At 40.1% G+C, this 27,520-nt stretch overlaps 1 pseudogene across 1 annotated transcript; it reads left to right on the top strand.

Moving 5' to 3' along the window:
* The first annotated feature begins 9,670 nt into the window (after nt 1–9,670).
* Nucleotides 9,671–12,519, top strand: LOC145167794 (uncharacterized; annotated as a pseudogene). The gene is made up of 3 exons (XR_013741435.1): nt 9,671–9,865; nt 9,953–11,453; nt 12,066–12,519. The product of XR_013741435.1 is annotated as an uncharacterized LOC145167794 (transcript).
* Nucleotides 12,520–27,520: the final 15,001 nt, after the last annotated feature.

The raw sequence follows: 27,520 nt of genomic DNA, 5'->3' as shown, positions 1-27,520 counted from the left end.
ACTATTTGATTTACTAAAGTTTAGTAAATATGGTTATACTTACAAGTTTAAGTATAATTCTGAAACATTGGAGAAGTCTCAATGTATGGCAGAACGAATGGGAAGAATCAAATTAGGCAGAAAGATAAAAGTTTCTCAAATATGAAAAGAATGGAGAGTACTTTAGTATCATGTTTGTGATCATCTTAATGATTTAGAAATCATATCACAATTAGTCCTCTAAAGGTCATCTTAGTGCATTCTTATGACTAAGAAGAGGAGTCATGAATTGTTGAAATGGTTAGATCAGGAAGATGAGTCATACTTCGTTCCAAAACAATTCTTAGAGTCATACTCCAAGATTGTAACTTGAGTGACATATCTTAAAGAAAGGTTTAAAACACTTGTCAAATGTAAGAGTAAAAGTGTCCTACTCTTGTACATTTGAAATTGGTAAGTTGTGATGTTTTGGATAAAATAAAGACCAACTAAGGCCAATTGTGTGAAGTGTTTGTCTTGATAAAGAATCCGCACTATCTCTTGAATATTTGGCAAGATAGTCTTATATGTCAAGAGGATAGTGGGAGTCTTAAAGATCCTAAAAAGAATTTCAAGAACTAATCAAGAATAAAACCTGAGGTTCTTCACTAGCACACGACTTGAGGTTTATAACCTATCGTGTTGACATATTTTGTGCCCATTCCAGTTAAAGTTGGCTTTGCATAGGAGTTCTGAAAGTTCTCAATTGGTTGCATAACAACTTGGAAGCAATGGCAGGCCCTGTACTGCCAGGTGGCAAGAAGTTAAGATTGCATAAGTTCAGTCCATATGAGTTTGGATTTGTCATTATCCTTGTCTTGTGACTATGGTTTTGACGATTCACATGGATAAGAACACATACACCATAAAATCTAAGGGTCATAAGGTTTCTCTCCGATTCATGAAAATGATGGTGAGGAAACACTTCCACCAAAGTAGATTTGAAGCAGATGGCAAAAGGTCTAAACAATTGAGACTATGATTACGACATCCCTTTTCATAGTTCTGAAATTGTTTAGACATACATGCATGCTATCTAAGGAAAGGTGTATGATTTTGATAAAGTTTTATCAAAGCATCTCGTATCAGAAATCTGAACTTTGGTAAGAAAGTCAATAAAGTATTGATTTCTAGAAGTCCAACTGATTTCTGAGTACATGTCAAAGCTAGTGGGAGCATAAGTGTTATGCTAATAATCATCATGTTAGTGGGAGCATGATAATTATAGAAAACAAAAGTTTCAATTCGTGAGGCTGCAGGGATTGAAAAAGTTGTTTTGCTATAATTAAGGGAGAGGATATACTTCATTTCAGTTCTAAAGGCTTAGATTGAGACCTTAATCATCTTTAGTCAAGAATATATATATATATATATATATATATATATATATATATATATATATATATATATATATATATATATATATATATGCATTTCATGTTGGATTGGTTCAACTTAAGGAAATTCTATATATTGCATTCTCAAAATTCGATTATGATTACGACATCCCTCTTCATAGTCAAATTTTGAAAACATGGCAAATAAAAATATTGTAGCAAAAGACTGGTCTAGAATCATGTCTTTATGTGAGACATCATGAATAGTGTACCATTTGCTTTGGGTACAGGATCGATTGCATGTGCTATAATATTTGTCATTTCTAAATTTTTCCAAATGCCCAGAGGCATTAAGAAGGGAAAAGGTCTAGAATTGGATATGACTAAAATGATTAAGCAATTGTCGAGGACAATCTGAGGTTTACCAAAGATTGGTTGCTCAGGGACAGTTGGAAGTATAGTGCTAATTTTGGAAGGACCATATTGACATATTCTAAAAAGAGGCATCTCTTATTCAGAAGTGACAGTCAAAATGAGAATATGGAGTTGTCTCCATAGGTGGAAGTTATCTGTGTAAGATTAGAAAACTTAATGCAAGAAGCATGTCCAAAGCAATGTACTTTGAATATGAGACTTAGTTTCCATGGAGTTGATCTCTATTGGAATACCTTATAATGACTGTTGACAAGTCTTTGTGACTTTGTACATATTCATTACAGGAGGGTCAGTGCATATAAGTTTAAAATCTAAACCGATTTCGATAAATGATAGGAATTTGAAATTCTCACATTTTTCGATAAGGATTTGGGAGTGTGAAATTAGAATCATTGAAATTATGTTCAATTGGTTTATTTCACAAAGTAAGGATCATAGACAAACATAGAGTGCATACTTGGTGTATGGCAAAGCTATTGTTTAAGAAAAACATAGTGTACATGCTTGGAGCATGGGACAACTAGTGTTTTTAATTCAAGTATAAAGTTGATAAAACCGAAACAATGAATAATGAGTAATCAGTATGGTGATAAATAAAAGTGTTTATTTATATTCATAGGGTTTGATACCATATTTGATTCATTTATTCTTGTGTTTCACTTTGCATGTTTTGACTTCCAGAATTACTAAGTCGCTCTTCCCGAATGATTAAGTTATTCAAACCATCCACAGTCGGTCATATGTTGGAAGTAGATATGAATCAAGACTGTCATGGGTTGGTTTGTAGAGGTCCAAGTTGGTGGACAAAGTGGTGCTACAACACTCATGAGTGCTCATAAGTTCTGAGTATTGGATTCAACCCGCGCTCATTTGAATCACTTCATGGATTTTATCACGAGTGATCATGAGACGATAATATCTTATATTCTTCAAACCTAGAGATATGAGTTGTTACTATGAGTTGGTTATACATTGATTGCACGAAAACGCATTGGTAACTCGATGTTATAAAACGTGCCTGTGTGTATGATTCAACAAGTAGTAGAACAAGCCATATGAGTCGATGTTTATCCATTCCTTTTACCTTCGGGATAAAAGCGATATTTGTGGGCCCCTCGATGATTTAGCGATGACACATGTGAGTGCTTGGCCAAGCCAGGACTGATTTGATTTGTTCAATCAGTCAGTCATCATAAATTGAAAATCGGGAAACAACAAATGGACAGAGAGAATGATTATAATCCATGTCTCAGTCCATATGATATCTAGAATGGAGGAATATATGATCCCTTATCTAATGGACAAGTCATTGACAAGGTCAGAGTTCGACAGCGGCTTTAAGAGCTACGATTGCCAGTTAAGTTTTGAAGTCATACTCAATAATAGTTTTAGACTTATCCAAGTGGGAGACTGTGGATTAATGTCTAAGTCCATAACTATATTTGGTATGTACTTGACCCGACCCGGCATGGTCCATTTGGGTTGCACTTCACCGGCACAATTTATATGGATAGTCTTTTGAGAATAGTATATTTATGATTTATATTAATATATTATAAGTTCTAATATATTAATATGGAATCATATTATTTAATTAGTATTGATCAAGAATTAATTAAGTGATCAAAAAGAACTAATTAAATATGGACTCTTATATATATGGAATGGGCCAAGTTCATTTAGGTTGGGCTAAGCTTTCATGGATGGTCCATGGAGCTTTTAACCCATGGATCCTATGTAAATGAAAGGTCATGGGTATTAGGGTTTACATGGATGTAACCCTAATCCTCCATAATATATAAAGGGGTCCTTGGCTCACAAAATTGGAACAAGTGTGTGAAAATAAGAGTGGGCCGATTTTAGTGTGCATACATATTCTCTCAAGTTCTTCCAAGGTGTTTTGGTGATTTGTGATTCCATTTGAGGCTTCCACACTATTGGGGCTAAGCTCTTAAAGCTTGAAGACATCAAGCTACATCAAAAGGTATGTCATCTAACTAGAACTTTGTAGTATAGGTGCTTCATAATATGCTAGTTAGGATGAAACCTTGGAATAGTTAATATTTGCATGTATAATAGAGAAAACATAGATCCAAGGTTTATAGGGATGCATGTACACCATAGGAGTGTTAGAATGCTCAAAACCCAACAATTGGCATATGACAATTCTGAATGTACAATCCGAATACAAGCAGAGAGACAACTCATACATACTATTACCTGAGTCCGGGGTAAGAACAACCCTAATACACATAGAATCGAAAATAGCCATAGATACGTACCTGCAACATTCCCTGCTGTAATCCAGATCTCCCTCATCTGTCACTGCAAGGCCCTACCCTCTCATCCATCCGTAATCCTCAAGTTGTCGGGGCAGACGCACTCCCTGCTCCTCCCCTCACCGTCGGGCAGTCGGCCTTCTTGTGTCCCACCTGATTGTAGTGAAAACATAATGGGCTTGCCCCCTGTGGGCAGTCCATGCTGACGTGACCATCACTGCCACACTTGTAGCAGCCTGAACCCCTGGAACGACAAACTCCCTCGTGTGGTTTCCCGCACGTGCTGCACTGACTTCGGACCTGCCGACCTACTAATCGCTGATCTGAAGTCTTGGGTCTCTTCCCGAGACCCTCCAAAGTATACGTCTGATCCGACCTCCTCTTCGCAATGTGCTCCAAATCAATCTCCCTTTCCCGCACCCTGGCAATCATAGAGTCCAGGGTCGGGCATGCCGAGAAGCTGACATGCTCTCAAATAGCAGCTCTCAACATGTCATGATAGCGGGTCCTTTGCATCTCATCATCCCCTGCATACTGAGGCACCAATAAGGCCCTCTCCCGAAACTTGGCGGTAATCTCCGCCACTGACTCTGTCGTTTGTCTCATGTCTAGGAACTCTTTGGCCAGCTGCTGAAGCTCCACCGCCGGTGCAAACTCCGCCCTAAACCTGGTCACAAAGTCTGACCAGGTCATAGCCTCGATGACCGAGGCTCCTAATGAGTCACCAACCGACTCCCACCAATCTCTAGCTCTGTCTCTCAAACATCCTGCCGCAAAGCGGACCTTCGACCCCTCCTGGCAGAAGCTCGTCAACTGCACAGACTCAATGTCTGCGATCCATCTCCTGGCAGCAATGAGGTCCTTCACCTCGTAAAAATCCGGCGCACCACTCCCTCTGAAGTCCTTGAAGGACAGTGTGCGCGTACTCGCCTGGCCAGACGCCAAATCACTCCTGAAAGCTCGGAGGCGATCCTCCATCAGCTCAATGATCCCCTCCTTGATCGACCCGAAAATGACCGGGGTCGCCTCAAGGATGCCTCTCGTAATATCAGACGCGATGAACTCGCGTAACCTATCATTAACTTGCTCGGATCCCGCGCCCAAGCCCGATCCTAATCCAGATCCTGAGCCTCCTGCTCCATGTCGCGTGGTCACCATACTGGAGATAAACACATAACTGTCCAGATCAAAACATACCCCGAGAGGTCTCACACATTATCCAAGATTCCTGGTTCCATCTCGACCCTCCTTGATTCGAGTACAGATCCTCTGCTTCCAGTAGTACGGGCCCATACTACCTTCCACATCTATCCGTACTTTCCTCAAGGGTTGCTTCAACTTCACCAAGTCCCTTTCACTACTACTAACACTGCTCCCAGCACTACTCTCATCCTAGGCTTGCCCTAGGGAAATCTATGACTCCACCCAAACCAGTCCTCAGTTGCTGAAGGCCTCCTTGTAATGCCAATTAGCCATCACCTGAATACCATCACATGTGACGTATTCACCTAATGGCTAACTCCCATCACTCAGAGTCCCACAAAGCACAAAGCAAGCAGCATTCAGACACAGGAAACTACTCAAGCATATCTATCCTCATAACAAGAAACTGTACTAGCATGCGATGCTAAGCTCATATAATCAGGCATAACCTAAACAGGCTATCCTATTACTGTCTACTTAGTACTAGCATGCAATCCTCATAAGCTGAAGCACATAAAGCAGGCACATAAGGCATCATTCCTAGATCCTTAGTCCTATTCTAGCATGCTGTTCTACTGAAACTGATAAACATAATATGAACTTGTATGGGTATCTTGGGGTAAACTTACTTGAGCTCGGCTGATTGCACGCATCACACACTTTGTTCTTCTCAAGGTTCTTTTCTCCTTTCAGATTCTTTTCAAACTCATTTTTTTTTATAAAAATGGTTTTCCTTTTGAAAATTTTCATACCAAGCCCTTAGTTTGAGTTCAGACACACCTAAGAGTATGTCTGAATCCCTCAAACCAAGGCTCTGATACCAACTTGTAACATCCCAAAATTCAAGGCCAAAAATTTCATTTTTAAATAAGTTATTACATAAACCATCAGTATAAAACATTCATAATAATATCTCGTGTTAAGCCAAAGTGTCAGTAATCAAAACATATTATCATAAAATCATATCAGAGTGTGATCCCAAAGATCTCATGTGCGAAAAACATAGTGTGATGCGCTGCGATCGGGCCGGCTCCTTTCCTTGAAAACAAAGTACCTGAAACCAAAACTGAAAACGTAAGCACGAATCTTAGTGAGTTCCCCCATCATACCACATACCACATAATACATCAGTATCTTTCAACCGGTAACTGCCATCGGTATCTTTCAACCGGTAACCGGGGACTATTTCACCCCTACCACTATCACATAATAATATATATCATAAACATTCATAATCAAGTAAAGTGCTATGTGCCAAACATAGTCTTGCTGTATTACCACGGGCCGCACGTGGTCTTTCTTTTCAAGCCTGGGGCCACTCCCTGGGTCTTACAGACAAGTGCCAAGGGCCACCCCCTGGTCTTCCATGCAAGCATCACAAATTCAACTATACATACTACTCTACTAGGCTACTCAGCATACAGTGTGCCAGGAGCCACCTCCTGGCCTTTTATTCATAATAGCATACAGTGCGCCAGGAGCCACCTCCTGGTCTTTCATACATATTGCCTAGGGCTAACCCTCGGGTCTTCCTATCATACATAATAACGTACTGTGTGCCAGGAGCCTCCTCCTGGTCTTTCATGCATAATGCCTAGGGCTAACCCCCAGGTCTTCCTACCATTCATAATAACATACTGTGTGCCAGGAGCCTCCTCCTGGTCTTTCATGCATAATGCCTAGGGATAACCCCCGGGTCTTCCTACCATACATAAACTAAATGGGTCGGCATTGTGGCCGTAGACCCATACAAACAGTGAGGAGACTCACCTCGCACTGCTGAACTTTGCTGATAACCCTCTGGCTGCTACCCGACCACTTTCTGAACCGCTGCTCCACTAGCTCCCCGAGCTACTAATATCAATAAGACACTTAGTTCCAAACTGAACTCTAGAAGTCAAACTAAGTTAACTCTGGTTAAAGTCAAAGTCCTGGTCAAAGTCAACCTTCCAGTTGACTCGACTCGCCGAGTCAACCCGAAGACTCGCCGAGTCCTTAAACTCAGAAGCTTCTCAAAATACGACCCAACTCGCCGAGTCACCCCAGGACTCGTCGAGTTCAACGATCTCTAAGTCCCATCCTGTCCAACTCACTGAGTCACCACTCAACTCACTGATCTGCGTCTTAACCAGAAGAGGTTGGGTTCTGCGACCTGACTCGTCGAGTCCAAGAACAGACTTGCCGAGTCCTAGGCAATCTTCAACAGACTCGCCGAGTTGTTCTTCCAACTCGCCGAGCCCATGTACATATTCATACAAATCGTCGAGTACACCCATGTGACCCGCCTAGTCTCTCCAGTTCTCAATCCATACAGTGGCTTTTCGGGCCATGCAGGGGCTCCAATCCATAGATCCACTCTTCTATAGTCTATCCCCCACGTAAAGTTGCAAACTTTACGTGAAACCAAGGAGCTAAAGGCCCAAAACACTCTAGGGCTAGGGTTTAAGACAAAGGGGCTTCACCAACAACTTATTGACATGAACTTTATGATCTTCTGGACCATCACAAGTCTAGATCTGAGGTAGCAACCTCAGATCTAGGCCTCTAACTCGACATAGATCTCAATCATGCCCAAAATGCCCCAAATCTCAAACATAAGATAGATCTATTTGCAATAAAGCCAAAGCAACAGCTTATTACCTCCAATATATGCTCCAACTGAAGTAGATCCCGGATCTACACCATTCCTTTTCAGCAAGCCTCTTGATCTTCAAGCCCCCTTTCCACCAAAATCACTTATCTAGGCTCTAAATTGCTTCCAAGGGCTCTCACTCACGATTTAGGGTTTCTGGATCTCAAAAAGGGAGTAAAGAGGCTGGGGAAGGGATGTAATGTTCTTTAAATAGGGCATAATCCCCGGGATTAGGGTTTTTCTCGCCCAGACCAGACTCGCTGAGTCGGTCACTTACTCTATGCCCCGGATCCCGCTCCGACTCGTCGAGTTCCTCCCTGGACTCGACGAGTTGACTCTTGACTTAGAGCCTTTCCTTTCTTTTCTTGGTCTTTCTGATTCTGGGTGTTACAAAAACGCTTTTAGGAGATTGTGTGAAATCTTACAAACTGTAGGTGGTCTACGACGTACGCAACGCATGTCAGTTGAGGAGCATGTTGCTAGATTTTTTCATATTGTAAGTAATGATTTGGGAACTCGGTTTACCTCGTGGATGTATCGTCGCTCTAGATCAACAACGAGTAGGTGCTTCCATAGAGTATTATGATCAATTATAGCAATAGAAGGTCTTTATATTCAGCAACCTAAAGGTGATGTTGTCCCGAGAGAATATCAAGAAAGTAGGAGATTTTATCCTTTTTTCAAGGATTGTATAGGGGCAATAGATGGAGCACATGTTCGTGTCCATTTGCCTAATAGAGATGCCCCTAGATACCGTGGTCGTAAGGGATACCCGACAATAAACGTATTAGCTGCTTGTACATTTGATTTGAAGTTTACGTATGTGTTAACGGGTTGGGAGGGTACTGCATCAGACTCGAGAATAATAAAGAACACATTTACTAGAGATGATAAACTACTAATTCCATCAGGTAATTTATTAAACCAATGTAATTTCAATATCTAATATTTTCAATAATATTGATTAAGCTCTTTATAGGTAGATATTGTTTAGTAGATGGGGGTTTGCCTCATACGAGTAAACTAATGGCGTCATATAGAGGTGTTAGATATCATTTAAAAGAGTACTCCATGCGTGCTCCACAGTATTCTAAAGAGTTGTTTAATCTTCGTCATGCTTCCTTACGTAACGCCATTGAGCGAGCTTTTGGTGTCCTTAAAAGAAGGTTTCCTATCATTCGAAGTACAACGGAACCATTTTACTCTTGTGAAACACAATCTGCCATATTTTTGGTATGTTGTATTCTACACAACTTTCTATTAGATGAAGACCGCGACATAAATCTTGAAGATGAGGTGATGCAGGAGATCTTAAACGGACCACAAGAGCAAGATCGTCGTAATTCAACAGAAACAAATGAGGGTAATAGAATGGCAGAGCAATTAAGGAATTCAATTGCAAATGAAATGTGGGCAAATTATTTGACACATTCAAACAATTAAATTAATATGTAAAACTAGTTTCATATTGATACATTTTGTTTTCAATTTCACATTGTATTGATGATTGGTTTTTGAGATTAATTATGTTATTTACCCTTCATATTTTTCATTAGTATTATGCTTCATATTGTGGTCTAACAATGTATGATTCTTTAATTTTTATTCCTATGTGCAAAGTCATCATGAACAAACAGGAAGCTAGTGGTAGTGAAAATGAACAAGTTAAATGGTCAGATAAAATGGATTATGCGTAAGCGATGATTAAACAACAAGAGATAGGCAATAGGGTGAATGATAGTTTCACACAAACTGCATATGCTCACATGGTTGAGGAGTTGAACACAGATCATCAAATGGATATTACCAAAAGTCATTTGAAGAATCGCTACAAAACCTTAAAAAAACATTTTTCGCAATGGTACGATTTGTTTAGGGGAATTTCATTGAGCGGGTTCTCTTGGAATTCGTCTACCCAACTAATAGAAGCGGAGGAAGAAGTATGGGATAATTTAATAAATGTAAGTGTTCCTTTTATGTCTATGTTATTTTTTTAAATATTTTATGTTATCGTTTGCAATATTAATTATTTTTGTGTTGTTAAACAGTCAAAACCTGACGCTGCGTTGTTAAGGACAAAAAAGATTGCAAACTTCGATGATATGTTGATATTATTTGCAAGGGATAGGGCATCTGGTGCACATGCTGAAACAGCGAAAAAAGAAATGCCCGATTAAATAAAAATGAAAAAATTCAAGTTGAAACAATTAAAGAAGTTGATGACTTGTTAGATAACAATGAAATTCATTTGGAGAACGAATATGTTGATCTTGATGATGACATTCAGGGTGTTATTCCAACTCCGTTTTCACAAGGGCAGTCTTCAGGTGCAAAGAAGTGTAAGAGTAAAAAGAGGAAATTTGAAGAAGAAGAAGAAGATTTTAACTCAAAGATAATGAAATCGGTTGATAATGTGGCTGGTGCTATTAGAGAGGGTAATATAATATTTGATAGAGCTTATCCTCGGGAGTATACAGGGGAAGAAATTTATAGAGAATTGGAGTTGGTGGGTTTGAAACTCTGGAGCACGGAATACTTTATCCTTTCCGTTCCCTTTCTTTTTCTTTTCACTCCTCCTTGTTGTTCCTTTCTTTTCTTTTGAACTCGGGAGCAGGGTTAAGAAAAAAACTTGACACCACCATCGCTGCTTTCGGCACCTCCGCCGCAACATCCATAGAACCCTAAATCGTCTGTTCGCCGCCACTGGTGCTTCCTTCTCCATCGCTCACAAGAACATGAAAAAAGTTCATCGTCGTCTGTGGTTTTGCTCCTTCTACCTTCAACATTCCTTTTAACATGGAATCGGAGATGTCGCCTAATCGGATGTTGTCTGGAGCCGCCCTTTCTGCACCGTCTCTTCATCCAATCGGATGTCAGCTCTTCTACTACTTTAGGGTACCGATTGTTCTTGCAGTCAGCTAAATTCGAGAAAGTAATTGTGTGTATTTTTTTGCGAGTGAAAAGGGACGACATCAACATGATGATTTCACGATTTGGTGCTTTTCTTCTCTGAATATGAAATTGATTGTCGATGGATGGGGGAAATTGGCTGACGGTGCTCGGCTACGTTCCTCATGCCGACATATGCTGTTTGATCACCCTGTGCTGATTAGAGGTTGAGAGCTACTGAAGTTAAAAATGAGATGTTCATAAATCAAGGGTTTTGTGTTATGGGTTTTCAAATGAAATATGAGTAAACACAAAACTCATAAGCATCAATCGCATTTAAATCATACCCTCAATCCAAAGGACATCCTTTTGATCATCTCTTCTCTGCAACGCCACTGGTACCACAATTTGGTTATTGCCTCCTTCAGGTTTGTGCTCAAACTTTTCTTCAGTTTAAGGTTTGTGTGGTCACTTTCTTTGTTTCACATGTCTTTAGCATTAAGCCCTTTTTTTTCTTGGAACCTCTTCAATTTCTGCTACTAATGCTGAAATTGTGTTCCTTTATAAGAAGAAGAGGATTAGTGTGAAGGGTATGACATCTGGATGATTTTCCCATGAAACTAACATGTTCAATGTTGCACCTGAAGTTCTGCCCAGCAGGTATTCTATGAAATGATTATGTCAATTTTTCCATTTCTTTATCATAGTTACATTTGTAATTTATGATTTTCTCTGAAAGAGTTATCTGAATCTATGGTACAAAAATATTCTTCTCATCTTTATATTTTTTCATGTGCATATAACTCATTCAAATTGTTATTAGTGTAGTGCAATCCCATTGATAATATATACTTCCACAAGTTTGTACTCTTTGATTAGGTAAACTGGAAAGTGTTTAGAATTTTATAAAGTTTATACTTTTTGTATTTATGTTCCAGCTAGAGGTGAAATGATTAGTGTTCTTCTATCAGATGCACATGATACATTATTTTTAGGAAACCTTAACAATGGTTTGTTTTAACTTTTAATAACCTCTTCATTACAATCTCAGTGTTTCAGTTCCCTTTATCTTATTTATTTTCTTCATTTCGAGTTGAATGAATAGTATGTTAACTATAGTAGACTCCTACCAGTTGCTATTTCCAATAAGTAAAAAAAAAAAGCTTTAGGATCTTTTCAACTTGCTTAATTTTTTGTGATCAAACGAAACAAAATGTTAATTCTTTTCACATATGACAATATTGTGTGTTATTTTGTGTTCTTATTTCATAGGACTACCATCCATCAAGAGTGGTTCTTCGATTATTGGAACTGGTTACATCGGTTTATGATATTTTGGAGCAGCTTTTGGAACTGTTGGGAACAGAATTGGTTCCGGATACTTGATTTCTAATTTTTAAAAATATTTTTATTGAAAGAAAATATAAATAAATTGTAATATTGTCAAAGTTCAGTTATATGATATGCTTTTTATATGATACTATGATGTATTATGTTGTTTGACTTCCACTCAGGGAGCAGGAAATACTTATTAAGAATGCTTGTTGGTTGATCAATATGAAGATCTATCGTCAAAATCAACACTCTTTGAGGGAATACTTTTTAGTGGTTTTCTTTTTTTACATTAACCGTTTAAGAAATATTTTAGAAATCGACATTCGTATGGAAATAGAAAGAAATGTAAATAACCATACATTTGTTTGATAACCAACATTTTCTGTATTAATTCGCTCTTGCAATGTTTAGCATGTGCATAAATGTAGCTTGAGAGCACACACATTACAACTTGAGAAGGCTTTGGTTCATGCATTTAGTGAAGCAAGGAGAAGCACACCTTCCATACTCTATTTACTTCAATTTCATCTTTAGTGGGAAAATGTTAGTACCCTTTTACAATTTCTTTCATTTTTACTACTTATATAGAAATTTATTCTAATACATCGTCTTTTGTTCACAAATTGTAATGGAATCCGTGCCTATTTGAGATTCCATTCCATGGTGTGCTTGGTAGATAAATGGTGTAATATGAGGTTTTCTTGTTCCAGTTGTTAACCATTTTCACCTGATATATATATATATATATATATATATATATATATATATATATATATATATATATATATATATATATACCGTGCCTATTTGAGATTCCATTCCATGGTGTGCTTGTTGTTAACCATTTTCACCTGATATATATATATATATATATATATATATATATATATATATATATATATATATATATATATATATATATATATATATATAATGTTAAACTAGAGAAACGTCTGAAAACCTTTTTGAGATGAAAATGTTAAATACTCTAAATGTTGCAGCTTACCCACCAAACATCAAGAAAAAAATCTGACCCGTGCAACGCACGAGCCTCTTCACTAGTTCAAATTTAAAAACCAAAAAAACTTAATTCCTAAACCACCCCTATGTATATTTAATAATTATAAATTAACTCATCTATTTTTAGGGGTAAATTATACAAATAGTCTTGTATAGGTGCTAAAAAACACATTTAATCCCTATTTTCAAAAACTAACTCGAACCGTCCCTAAATTGTCATTTTCATACACGGTTAGTCCCTATCGTCGTTACTTGTTAGTTGTTGCAGTTAAAATGCCCATGTGCCATGCAGATAGGGGCATAATCATCATTTCAGGTGTAATAATATCCGTCTCTCTCTCTCTCTCTGTTTGTGTGTGTGTGTGTGTGTAACGTCCAAAAAATAAGACCCAAAAATTTTATTTTTAAATTAATAAAACCAGTATTCCAGACACATCATCATAAAAATCAAAATAAAACAAATATATCAATTATCACATCAAATCAGAGTAAGTCAAGAAAATGCAGAACGAGGTGGTGTGTGCTCTACAATCATCCCAAGCTCTTCCAATTGAAAACCGAACTACCTGGAACATAAACTGAAAACCGTAAGCACAAAGCTTAGTGAGTTTCCCAAAATACCACATATCAATACATATATTGCTATGGGCTACCCTCATGGTCTTTTCCTAGAAATGCCATGGGCTACCCCCATGGTCTGACATCCAAGTGTCATGAGCTACCCCCATGGTCTTTCATACAAATTCCACAGGCTATCCCCGTGGTCTTCCGTAAGTATCCCAGAGACAACTAGCATTCCTCATAACAAGTAATGGGATGACATTGGTGTTTTCGACCCATGAACATAGTGAGAAAACTCACCTCAGACAGCTGAAACTATAGATATTCTCTGACTGCAGATTCGCTAAAAATCCCACGCTATCAATTACCCAAAATAAGATTAAATTAATAATTGGGTCCCAACTCACACTAAGAGTCCAAACTAGGGTAAAAGACCTTTTTACCCTTTGCCCAACCTAACCCAGAGCCTTGGCCCAAACCACCAATCAAAATGCCCAAATTCCAAATAAACACCCAAAACCAAATATGGCCCAATTTTCCAAATTGGGCCCAAACCCTTTCATGGGCCTTAATCCAAGGTCCAAAATATTCTTATCCGAAAAACACTTGAATTCTGATGGCCCAACAAGGGCTAAAGCATCAAAGCCCAAAACATGGCCCAAATCGAAGACCAAATGATCGAGGCCCACTCTGATGTGTACGTGGGACGTACTCAGCTCGTACGGTCACCGTACTTGCTTTAGGGCTTGTACGCTTAGCGTACCTACTTGTACGCCCAACGTACCCTTGCATTCAGCCATCTTCCCCTTTTCAGCTCTTAATCCCTTAAGACTTCATTCCAAAACCTAGATCTGACTTCCTTGGGCTGATTTATCACGTAAAGTTGCTAACTTTACGTGCATGCATGACTTAATGAAGCTCTTAAATCTCAAAAGGACTTAACAAATGACTTAATGCATGCATGAGACCACCAAAACCATAAAGATTGCACCTTTAAGCCTAAGAAACTCATTATATGACCAGATCTAAAAGCATAAGCCCCAAAAACAGCTTAACCCATCAAACTAACCCAAAAAAGAACTAAAAGCATCAAAACCATGATATGAAGAGATCTAAGCAATAATAAGACAATGTATGAACTTGATACCTCAAAAGACTTGCAAAATGAGTGGTAATTCTGGTTCTATAAACTTCACACCAAGCAACGCACCTTCAATCTTCTTTACTTCCTTCAAAAACAGCAAAATAACCACCAAATTCTTCTCAATAGCTCAAAGACACAACAATGGAGGCCAAGGGTCGAGATTTAGGGTTTTCGGCAATGGAGGCTGATAAAGAGGCCAACCCTAGGGACTTAACGACCTTATGTAGGGTGCAACACCCTAAAATTAGGGTTCCTTAATCTCCTCGTACGCCAAGCGTAACCCTCGTACGCCGAGCATACATGGCCTCACATCCGCGACCATGTCTGCTTAGCACGCTCAACGTCGCACTAGTACGCCCTGCGTACTTCCTATGTACGCCCAGCGTACTAGGGTTATCCTTATACCATAAGTTCATCCGAATGCCTTAACTTTCTCATTACAAGAACGATTTCGATAATCCTTATACCCATGAAAAGGTAACGATAAGCTCTACGATTTTATCAACTCATACCTTCCACAAAATTTCCCGAACAAAAATCCAATTTCTATAAAAGCCCGAGCTGTAACTTTACAAAAAATACCCCTTGGCTACAAAACACAATCCGACCACCCGGATCATCTAAATTTTGTCACCCACACCCAAATGGGAAACGATTCTGGACAGGGCATTACAACTCTCCCCCACTTAAATTAGATGTTGTTCTCGAAATCATTCCTTACCATAAGCCAGACGGCTTGAGCAACACTACCACATCCCGAGTATACAACACCCTTCCCAAAGGCAACCGAGCCTGACCCTAGCAGGGCTCTCCAAACCCGAAAATGAACGAATCCTTTCCCGGATTAAAACAATCCCATGCAGAATAGCCACATCTGCTCAACCTGAAATCTGAAGTCTTGTACTGGTCTGACTCCCTGGCAGACCGCCTGAACTGGACTATTGCTAATTCCATTCCACTTATCAATCAAACTGACTACTCAAATTCTGATTACATGAGGTTAAACACAATCACAGACCATACGCTGTTGCTGAAAACCTTTCACTTGACCAAAGGGATTAGATATTCCTTCGAGAGAAGGCTCATCCCGATGATAACAATTCCATGATTAACGCGAGACAAATTGGGAGATAAACCTTCTAGTGCTGAATAAGACACTACTTCCTTTAACTGCCGAACCATCATACCACTGCTGAGATTCCAAAACCCCATACCTGCATGACCACCACACACATAGAACCAATCTAAAACACAATCACAAGAGCCTGATCTACCATCAAAACTGAAACCATCCTTTAACCCTGAACCCTTTAACTGATACCCTTGGCATACATATTCCTTAATTCACATCCTATTGAAATGAAGACCTTACACATAAACCCCCCTCCTCTCGATTCCCAACACGAGTTCCCACCAAGAACCAACTCGACACCTAACTCATAACTCGAGATCCAGGGATCTACACTTGCATTTCCCTCGAAACCTTCTGATTCACAACAACCCCTCACTAAAACGAGATATAAAGGTTCCCAACCCATCACTGAGACTACCAGTCTCGCACCTGGTCCAGCCACCAGGTTCCCAAGAGTCCAAATGACAAGTATTTCCTAGCCTAAGCATCCCTCTGTGCCACTCACTGACCACACAATCAATCCTGAAAACCAAGATCCAATACTTCGATGCAACAGTCTCTATCAGGTTTCACCTGCATTGCCATAAACACATAGGCCTCGCCCTCGGGTCCCACCCAAAGTATACTACGAAGCGGGCCTCGCTCACGGGTCCCACCCTTCTAGAGCTACACAGACCCGAATCTGCCTCGGACGCCAATGGTCCTCATCCTAAAATAGCGAAATGCTCTCTGACAATCTGATTAAATCAGAAAAGCAGCTTTATGATCTGTGTAAAATTCTCAGCAATATCCAATACTTCTCACAAGCTCGAAAGCATAAATGTATGATTTTTACAGTTTATACCAAAGTTAAATCCTAACACGGAACCAATCTGATACTTGTTACTTTTACCAGTTGACAAGAACAATTACGAATTCTATTAAATGATTAACCAGAATGATAGAAGCCTAGCTAGGTGATCGGACTAACAAGAATTAAAATCAAATATTCATTAAGCTCAAAATGGAAAAACCTAGATAGAAACACAAAAAAAAAAACCATATCTGAAAATTTATCACATGAAAAGTACTAGTATATGCAGAACTATAAACTAAGGTTTAGCCAGACATGGCTAAAAATGAGACTAAACTAGATAAAAGAAACGTTAACTAATAAATGTAGATAAACTAAACGAATGAGATGATTCACAGCTTCACATCTCCAAAAATCCCTGAAAGGTATCATAAATCATCTTCAGAAGAGTATTCTTTCATCTGGAATCGTCTTGCCCCCGAATATGATAACGAGGGTCGTATTTATAAGCAAGACGGAAACTTCCGAGGAAAGAAACTGAAAAATGCGATCGCAGGTCGGTTATATGTGATTGTAGGTTTTGAATTTTTTTTCTAGATTTGCCCCTAAATGATGCAGGATGCTATTTTCGACGTTTCTAGAACTTTGGGCCATTTATGCGATCGCAGGTATGCTATATGCGATCACAGGTTTTGGGTTTTTCTTCAGATGACTTCCAGATAACTCATTTTGACCCTGGGAAACTTCGTGGCAAAAATGTGATCGTAGAAAAAACATGTGATCACTTATGTGGTCGCATTTTTGGCCCATGTAATTGCATTATTGGCCTTTTTCACAAACATGAAAATTGTTCGAAATTTTGTCTAGTTTTCATCAATCAGAGTTACGGTTCATGAGATATGGTCAAAATACTGACAGATGATCAAAGCTGTCAACAACATCCTTTAGCTTTAGATTGTAGCAATCTATCTTCGCATGATCAATTCGATCGAATGTTTCTCTACCAAAACATCTTCCAAAAATTCCTCAACATCATCCTTCAGTTCCAAATCCATTTAGGCTCCAAATATACATTCAAATGCTCCCAATGTACTGCTCCACTTGAACTTTCTGAAATTGACACAAAAAATGCTAGCAGTACGGGAATTGTAATAAAAGACATGAGCTAAACATTATTTAAACAAATGACATACAAATGTACAAAATATGATGATAAATGATAATATAAACTACCCTAAAAGATGCATAAAATGGCATCTATCAATACTTCATACTCTCCTTTAAGACAAAAGTTATTTTTGTTCTTAAAGGTTTAAGAGCTTTATATTGGAAAGAGTAGACTAGCATCGAAGGTGTTGCATATTGTTGGTAAACTTCTCTAAAGGAACTCAATTTTGTGTTCTTCCCATCTCCATCAACTTCCAACCTCCCAAGAGGATTCAAAGTCTTTAAAGGTTGGTAACTCTTGATCAATTTTGTGTTCTATGGTTATTATTTAATATTTCATGTTCATGCAAAATGATCGTTGATAAAAATAAAATAGTTTTACATTATTCAAATTTATAATGCTTCCATTGCCAATTTTTTCATTTTAGAAATGAAGTGTTGAATACATCCCAACACAGATTACTATACAAAATTTTTAATTTAGATGAAGTATTAAACTAGTACTTGTAGTTATCTTCAGTATAGATGAGTTTCACTACTGTATGCAAGATATTATGTGTTGTATGGTATGTACTCGTATGTGTGCAATTTATAACTCCGTTAGGGGAAACAATTTATAACTTCATTAGGGGAAACAATTTATAAATCCGTAAGGGTCCACATTTTATAGCTTCGTAAGAGTCTAAAATTTATAGCTTCATAAGAGGAAATAATTTATAGCACCAATAAGGGCAACAATTTATAGCTCTGTTATGGGGAACATTTTATGGCTTCGCAAGAGGTAACAATTATAGCTTCGTAAGAGGAAACTATTATATGCTTACGTGGTTATGTGCTTACGTATCCATAGTAGATTGTGTAGATTTTCTGTGTTCACTTAGCGTTTCGGTTACTCGTTGGTTATTTAACTTTTGCAGGACCCTCCGAGGTGGATAAGGGGAAGGGCCCGACTTGACCAAAACAATGTTTGTATTTACATTTATTTATGATTTTTATGATTAGTCATGACACTTAAGATTTTTAGAACTTATGTTTTATTTAAGTCATCAGACTTCCACTACGTTCTTTTATTTCACATTCGTCACTTGAGTTTGGATTTTAATAAAGAACACAATATTGAAGAATCGTCACGGTGAGAGATGAAGAATGTAACGCCCAAGATTTCATACCAAGTACACCCCAAAATTTTCATTTCTATTTAAAATTTTACAAAATTTCTAGTGTACATTAGCACAATGGAACACAAGTAGTTATCACAAGGATCGTACTAACCTCAAGTACAGGATCGAGTCGGGCGTCACAAATATAAACCTGCAAAACAAATCATCATAACATAAGTCTCACAGCATAGTGAATAACAAATACAATAATATAATCATATAAATCACATAATAACTTAGTTTCTCGCATATGTAGCAATTAATTTATATCAATTAGTGGTGTTCTCATAACCGATCTCTCAGTAATCATCTATCACACATTCATATAATCTATCTCTAAATCTATGATCTATTTCTCAGTCAATGATTTATCTCTCGGTCGTTTTCACCCTCTCAATTAATGATCTCTCTCCCTCTCTCTCTCAATCAATCAAGATAAATCTCTCATTCACAATTAATCTACCAATTAAGCTTTATCTCTTAATCAATAATCTGTCTCACAATCAATGATCTAAATCTCAACAATGATCTATCTCTTAGTCATAATGTATCTCTCTTTATTATAATCTCTCTCTTAGTGTTAATAAGTCTCTCCCTATCAAAGTTAATCATTATCTTAATGGGAATCAATCACTCTATCATAATCTATCATTCAATCGTGACCAATACATCAATCATGATCTATCTGTTAATCGTAGCTAATCTATCAATTTATAATGTATTTCTCAATAATGATATTACTCATAGTAACAAATCGTTGGGTTTTATATAAACAATCCTATGTGTGCATGCAACCCTAATTTGTATATGTTTTCATTATTAGACATACAACAAGTGAACACAAAAGGAAACCCTAGCATGCATCTAATATTTCGAAAAATCACAAACAAAAGGGATTAGAATACATACTTTTGTTGCTATATAGTAATAACAACTAAATCTTGAAGATCCTTTGCTCTTGAGAACAAGTACCACAAATGTAGTACCTCTAATGGCTCACAAACACATAAGAGTGAAAGGATGAATATGAGAGAGGAGAGAATGTAATTAGCTCTAGAAATCGTCTCTTCTAGGGTTTCTCAAGGGGTGGGACGAATTCTTAAGCCTAGGGGTCCTATTTATACTTGAGGCCAGCTAGGGTTTCAGGGTGGAAACCCTAATCCCTTAACTTAGGGCCTAAGCAAGTCCATAGACCTCCTTGCATTAGGCCTTGGACGAAAATTCCTAGATCCTTATAGGATTTTCGGCCTAGCCCTAACAAGGCTGATCCAATGGCCCAAAGCCTCAACTATCAAATAATTACAAAACAACCCATGTACTTTTAATCAGTTCCTTTAATCCCAAAATTAATTCTAAATTAATTTCTGATTAAATACTAATTAATAATATGATTTCAAATTAATATATTATTCATATAATATATTAATAAATCATATTTATGCTCTAATTTATTATTCTTAATAATAAATCAACGTCTCTCCTCAACAGTCATCCTATCTAGTCACGAGTGTGAAGGCAACCCAAAAGGACCATGCTACTATCGGGTCAAGTACATATAATTTATAGTTATGGGCTTAGACACCCAATCCAACACAAATAATTTATCAAGAATAATCAATTATCTAGATCTCTGTATAATTCATACATTGCATATCACATATATCATAAATATCACATATATCACAAATCTAATATCGCAATTACTCAGAAATGATCTAAATTTTAATGTCTCTCAATTAAAATCTATATTATCAAAGTTCTATCTCTCATTTATGAATTATCTTTCCGTTAATAATTCGATTCTCAATCCAGATCAATCTTTCAATCATATATTATTCTCTCAGAATAATCAATTTATCAATAATCAATCGATTACTCATTAATAATTAATCATCTAAATAATGTAATGTGTATCATAGATAACATATCAATGGATATTAGAATAGTGTTACTTTAACATCCCGACTCCCATGTATTTCATTTTCTTATTTTTTATTGGGATTTCATGAGTGACTCGACGAGTTGTGAGTTTGACTCGTCGAGTAGACTTCGATTTGGTCACGTGGGTTTAATGATCGACTCGACGAGTCAGAGAGCTAACTCGCTGAGTTGACGTTGTGTGAGGAAACCCTAAATCCCCGGGTTTGAGACCTATTTAAAGGAACTTATGTCCTCATTTTCGCCTCACCAGCTGCTCCATTGTGTGAAACCCTAAACGTTTGTGGTGAGCTAAGAGAGTTATAAAGCTAATCCTTGAGTTTTCAAGTGCATCTTTTGAGGAGAAGAGGAGATTATCCAACAAGGAACGAGGAGAAACTGTTGGATCTAGTGCTATATCGCCCAGAGCTTCTATGGAAGGTAAAAATCCTACACCTTTCTCATCTTATTGGTTAGATCTCATGATTATGGAAGTTAGGGCTTTTACCACCTTTTTATTGGGACATTGAGTGCATTGAGTCTATCAGGAGGTCTAGACTTCAGATCTGGACCTTGTGAGGTCCATAGAGTCCAAAGGTCCCAGCTTTATTCACTCATATAAGAGTTTTTGTGCTTAAACACCCTTGTTAGAGTTGTATTGGCATTTTGGAGCAAAATATGCCATACATGAACGTAAAGATCGAAGCTTTACGTGACATTCGAGCCTTGGAAGCCTAGATCTTGAGTGTGGACTAGTAGATTTTCCTTAAAACGTTTGAATGAGAATTCAGACTGAAGGGAATCGCCGAGTCAACGAGCTAAATCGACGAGTCGGCTAGGGTTTTCACCGATGAGTCTGGACAAGGGTGACTCGACGAGTTGAGGAGACAACTCGACGAGTTAGGTTGGGTTTTCGTGACGTTCTGAGGAACAGTGGGGACTCGGCGAGTCACATAGGTGCACTCGGTGAGTTGAGTCAAACATGGAATGTTGACTCGAGTTTGACTTCTGTTGACTTTAGGGTTTGGTCAGTCAAGAGTCATGGTGACCATGGAGGGGTAAAATGTTCTTTTTCCCAATCCAAGAGTTAGAGAGGGAAAATAACCTAGTTTATTTCGAGTCGTGATTTAAGTGTTAATTAGAGATTATTATCTTATGTGTTAGGCGGAGGCTAGTTCGAGATTCGTGTACGAGATTATTACTTGCTTGTTACGAGGTGAGTCTTCTCACTATACTTACCATGAGTGGTATTTTCGTGTGACCGAGGAGTCTTACATGCTTACTTGAGTATTGTGATATCCTGCATTACGTTTTTGTGATTTATACTGAGTATTTCTATTATGAGTTTATTGGGTTAGGACCGGAGGGTCCACCCGAACTGTGGGAACGGAGGGTCTCCACTGAGACACATTGAACGGAGGGTCGTATTGAGTTAGCCACGAGTGGCTATTGTGATCTGAGTGGTATTCTGGGGAACTCACTAAGCTTTGTACTTACCGTGTTGTGTGATTTGTGTTTCAGGTACTTCTCAGGACCGCGGGAAGGCGCCGACATGATTGTACACACCTGTTCGAGACTTTGTTGAGGATTCTGGGGATCGACTTTTATTTGTCGATTTATGTTGACATTGAGACACTTGTGGTTTTATGAAATATAATATATGAGTTTGATGTGTTTTTAAAAATGAAAAATTTGGTTGAAAATTTACGGTGTTACAAGTTGGTATCAGAGCCTTGGTTTGAGGGATTCGGATGCACCTTCGGGTATGTCTGAACTCAAACTGAGGATTTGAGAAAAAATTTCAAAAGAAATGATTTTTCTAAAACCGAGTAAGAGTTTCTAAGAGAAAAACGAGAAGGAGCAGTATGTACAATCAGCCAGAGCCCGAACGGTGGTTTCCCAAAATACCCTTAGTTGTTTACTTTATGAGATATTTATGAGATATTAGAAATGCATGCTAGAGAATAGGCTAGGTATTTCATATTCTAGGGCTAGAGTTGCCTGATTTTTTATGCCTTAATCTAGGAGATGCTATTGATCAGTGTTATCTGTTATTTTTCCTGAGTATGTAATGAGTTCTGAGTTGAGGGGTAATTTGGGAGAGATACCTAGATGAGTATACGAGTAGCCTACTGAGAGAGTAGTATGATATTTGTGAGGGATAGAGTACTTGTGAATTAGAATCGTAGCAGGAGGACTTGGGATGACTACAGGTTAGGTGTGGAAGGTAGTATTGGGCCCGTACTACTGAAAGCACCATATATGTATGCAATCCAAGTAAGAATCCTTAGGGTGCTGAGGAGCATGTAGGGGCGGAAATCGAGTGTGAGTACGCTCGAGCGAGTATATGATGATTTTTGTGTTGTGTTTCAGAGACATCATGGTGGGTACATGCCACAACCCCGAGAGCAGTGGGACTAGTGATGATGAGATTCATAGGATGATTCACGAGGAGGTGGTCGCATCCATTCGAGAGGCGATTCCTGAGATCTTTGGGTCTATTAAGACCACACTAATCGAGACGTTTGATGAGCGATACGTTGTTGTTTCTGAGGCGGCTGCTGTTGCAGCCACCACAGCTGTCGCCGCTCCCAGGCCACAGGGAGGTGACTCGTTGTTGTTTCGGGAGTTCAGCAACACGAAGCCACCAGAGTTTGATGGGACACAAGATCCGATTGCTGCTATGAGATGGATCTCTGATATTGAGGGATGTTTTTACACATGCTCGTGCCCAGAGCATTTAAGAGTTCGGTTCGCGCTGAACCAGCTTCGCTTGGGAGAGAAGGACTGGTGGAAGTTTGTGACATCCAGTTTTACTCCTGCAGAGCATACTGTAGTGACATGGGAGAGATTTACACTGATGTTCCAATATGAGTATGTTCCCCCGGTGGAGAGGGAACGGTTGGCCCAAGAGTTTCTGTCTCTCAAGCAGAAGACAGAGATTACGAGGATGTTCCACGAGAGGGCGTTGTTCTGCCCTGAGCATGTGATGACTGAGTAGGCACGCATGAGCCGGTATTTGAGCATTCTAAGGAGGGATATTCGAGAGTTCATGGCGAACTCGTCTTATCGGATATTTTCCGAGCTTCAGGCAAATACTAGGAGGAGGGAGTTCGACCTGGAGACTCAGGCCAGGGAGGAGGCGGAGTCTCAGGGGAGAGACCGGAGACCGGCGCAGTCGAAGCCGGCAGCGAAGCGGGCTAAGCCTGCTGATTCGAGATCTGGGGGCCAGAAAGGCCGCACTTGTGGCAAGTGCGGCAAGAGTCATGAGGGATCTTGCCAGGCCGGGATTTGCTACAAATGTGGAAATGTGGGGCATATGGAAAAGGATTGCCCAATGGGTTTGCAGTTTGCTTTCACTGCAACCAGAATGGCCATCGGAAGGCCGAGTGCCTTCAGCTTGTTCAGGGATCAGCCCAGGGTTCCACTCCTGCTGCCTTGCGTAATACCGATAGTCGGCCTAGGCTCCGAGGGCTCGTGGGAGAGCTTTTCAGCGGACAGCAGAGGAGGTTCGTGCATCACCTGATGTCGTGGTTGGTACTTTTCTTGTGAGTTATGTACCTGCTTTGGTGTTATTTGACTCGGGTGCGAGTCGATCCTTCGTGTCTTTAGCTTTTAGTCGTCACATCAGTATCTGACGTGAGGTGTTGAGTCGACCTCGGAGGGTTTCCATAGCCGACGAGCATGCGGTTTTTGCTACTGATGTATTCCGAGGATGTGTGTTAGAGATTTTTGGTGTCGAGTTCCCGATAGATCTAGTGCTGATAGCGATGGGTGATGTCTGTGTCATTGTGGGTATGGATTGGTTGAGCCGTTATGGAGTTGTGATTGACTGCGAGCGTCAGTTTGTGACTATACGAGACCCTAGTGGGGGAGTTCTTATAGTTTATGGTGAGGGTACCATATCTGGATCAGCCTTCTGCTCTGCGGCCAGAGCAAGGCAGAGTTTACAGCAGGGTTGTATGGGCTTTTTGGCATATGTGGTGGATACGCAGGTTGTTTCAGAGAGATCGAGTTCTATCTTTGAGGTCCCGATAGTGTGTGAGTTCCCAGACGTGTTTCCCAAGGAGTTGCCGGGTGTGCCTCCTGAGAGGCAGGTGGGGTTCCGAATTGATTTAGTTCTGGGAGCGGCGCCTATCACCAAGGCACCTTATCGCCTTGCGCCGCCTGAGATACAGGAGTTATCCTCACAGCTCCAGGAGCTGTTGAGGAAGGGGTTCATCAGGCTGAGTAGCTCACCGTGGGGAGCTCCGATCCTTTTTGTCAAGAAAAAGGATGGTTCACACCGGATGTGCATTGATTACCGGGAGTCGAACAAGCTGACGGTCAAGAACCGTTATCCACTTCCTAGGATCGACGATTTATTCGATCAGTTGTAAGGTGCATCTTGGTTTTCCAAGATTGATTTGAGATCTGGATATAATCACATGTGTGTGTGTGCGAGGAGTATATCCAGAAGACGGCCTTTAGGACTCGTTATGGGCATTACGAGTTTGTGGTGATGCCTTTCTGGCTCACCAACGCACCGGCGGCGTTCATGGATCTCATGAACCGGGTATGCAGACCCATGTTGGACCGGTCGGTTATCGTGTTCATCGACGACATCTTGGTGTATTCGAGGTCCACAGAGCAACATGAAGAGCATCTGCGAGAGGTTCTTGGGGTTTTGAGGTCGGAGAGGCTTTATGCCAAATTCTCCAAGTGTGATTTCTGGTTACGAGAGGTCCAGTTCCTGGGACACCTCTTTAATCTGAATGGGATATTGGTCGATCCAGCCAAGATTGAGGCAATTTTGAGATGGGAGGTGCCGAGATCCCCATCCGAGATGGAGTTTTCTAGGATTGGCCGACTACTATCAGAGATTTATCAAGGATTTCTCCAAGATTGCGGTTCCTATCACCAGATTGACCCGGAAGGGCGTTATTTTTGTTTGGGGGCCTGAGCAGCAGACATCATTCGAGACACTTCGCCAGAGGTTGTGTGAAGCTCCGGTGTTAGCCCTTCCGGAGGGAGTGGAGGACTTCGTAGTCTACTGTGATGCATCTATATCAGGGATGGGTGCGGTGTTGATGCAAAGGGGTCATGTGATAGCATATGCGTCGAGGCAGCTGAAGCCTCATGAGACGAGGTATCCCACCCATGATTTGGAGCTGGGGGCGGTGGTGTTCGCCCTCAAGATTTGGCGCCACTATTTTTATGGTGTCCGGTGTACCATATACACGGACCAGAAGAGCCTGAAGTAGCAGATGGATCAGCCCAACCTGAAGTATGAGATAGAGGAGATGGTTGGATGTAGTAAAGGGCTACGACTGCGAGATCTTATATCACCCAGGCAAGGCTAATGTGGTAGCCGATGCCTTGAGTCGCAGAGCCGAGAGCGCTCCGATCCGAGATGTGTGTATTAGGATGACGGTGATGACTCCAGTCTTAGATACCATCTGAGAGGCTCAGGTAGAGGCTATGAGACCGGAGAACCGTAGGAGAGAGTGTGTGGTCGGATAGGTTTTAGAGTTTCAGACAGATAGTCGGGGGTTTATGACTTTCCGAGGTCGGATTTGGGTGCCATATACGGGTGGAGCTCGACGTATATTGATGGAGGAGGCACATAAATCAAGATTTTCGATCCATTCGGGGCCACTAAGATGTATTTGGATCTGAAGAGGGATGATTGGTGGCCCTTTATGAAGAGGGATGTGGCTTGGGTAGTCGAGAGATGCTTGACCTATCGTCGGGTCAAGGCAGAGCACCAGCGACACCATGGTCTGCTGCAGCCTTTATAGGTTCCCCAGTGGAAGTGGGAACAGATCACCATGTATTTTATCACCAAGCTATCGAGGACCGCACGTGGGGTTGACGCGATATGGGTGATTGTAGACCGGTTGACGAAGAGTGCTCATTTTCTCGCTATCAGTGAGAGCTCTTCTATAGAGAAATTGGCCGAGATCTACGTTCGAGAGGTGGTGGCACGACATGGGGTGCCGACATCGATAGTGTCAGATCGGGATGTGCATTTTACTTCCAGGTTCTGGAAGAAATTACATGAGGAGTTGGGTACCCGATTGCATTTCAGTACCGCATACCACCCACAGACAGACGGGAAGAGCGAGCGGATGATCCAGACGCTCGAGGACATGCTGTGTGCATGTGTTATGGACTTCGGAGGAAGTTAGGACACCTATTTGCCCTTGGCTGAGTTTTCATACAACAACAGCCACCATTCCAGCATTGGTATGCCTCCCTTTGAGCTTCTATATGGGAGGAGGTGTCGGACTCCCATCTGTTGGGGAGAGGTAGGGAAGCGAGTGATGGGTGGCACTGAGATAGTGTTAAAGACGACCGGACAGATTCAGCAGGTCAGACAGAGGTTACTGACAGCCCAGAGTCGCCAGAAGAGTTACGTAGATCGGCGACTATCCGAGCTAGAGTTCCAGGTTGGAGACTTTGTCCTCCTGAAGGTATCCCTATGGAAAGGGGTGATCCGATTCAGGAAGCGGGGAA

Source organism: Lactuca virosa, chromosome 1 (genome assembly GCF_052849685.1).
Source record: "Lactuca virosa cultivar CGN04683 chromosome 1, Lactuca_virosa_CGN04683_v6, whole genome shotgun sequence".
In the NCBI taxonomy this organism is placed as follows: Eukaryota; Viridiplantae; Streptophyta; class Magnoliopsida; order Asterales; family Asteraceae; genus Lactuca; species Lactuca virosa.
This window is presented reverse-complemented; position numbering and strand designations above follow the sequence as displayed.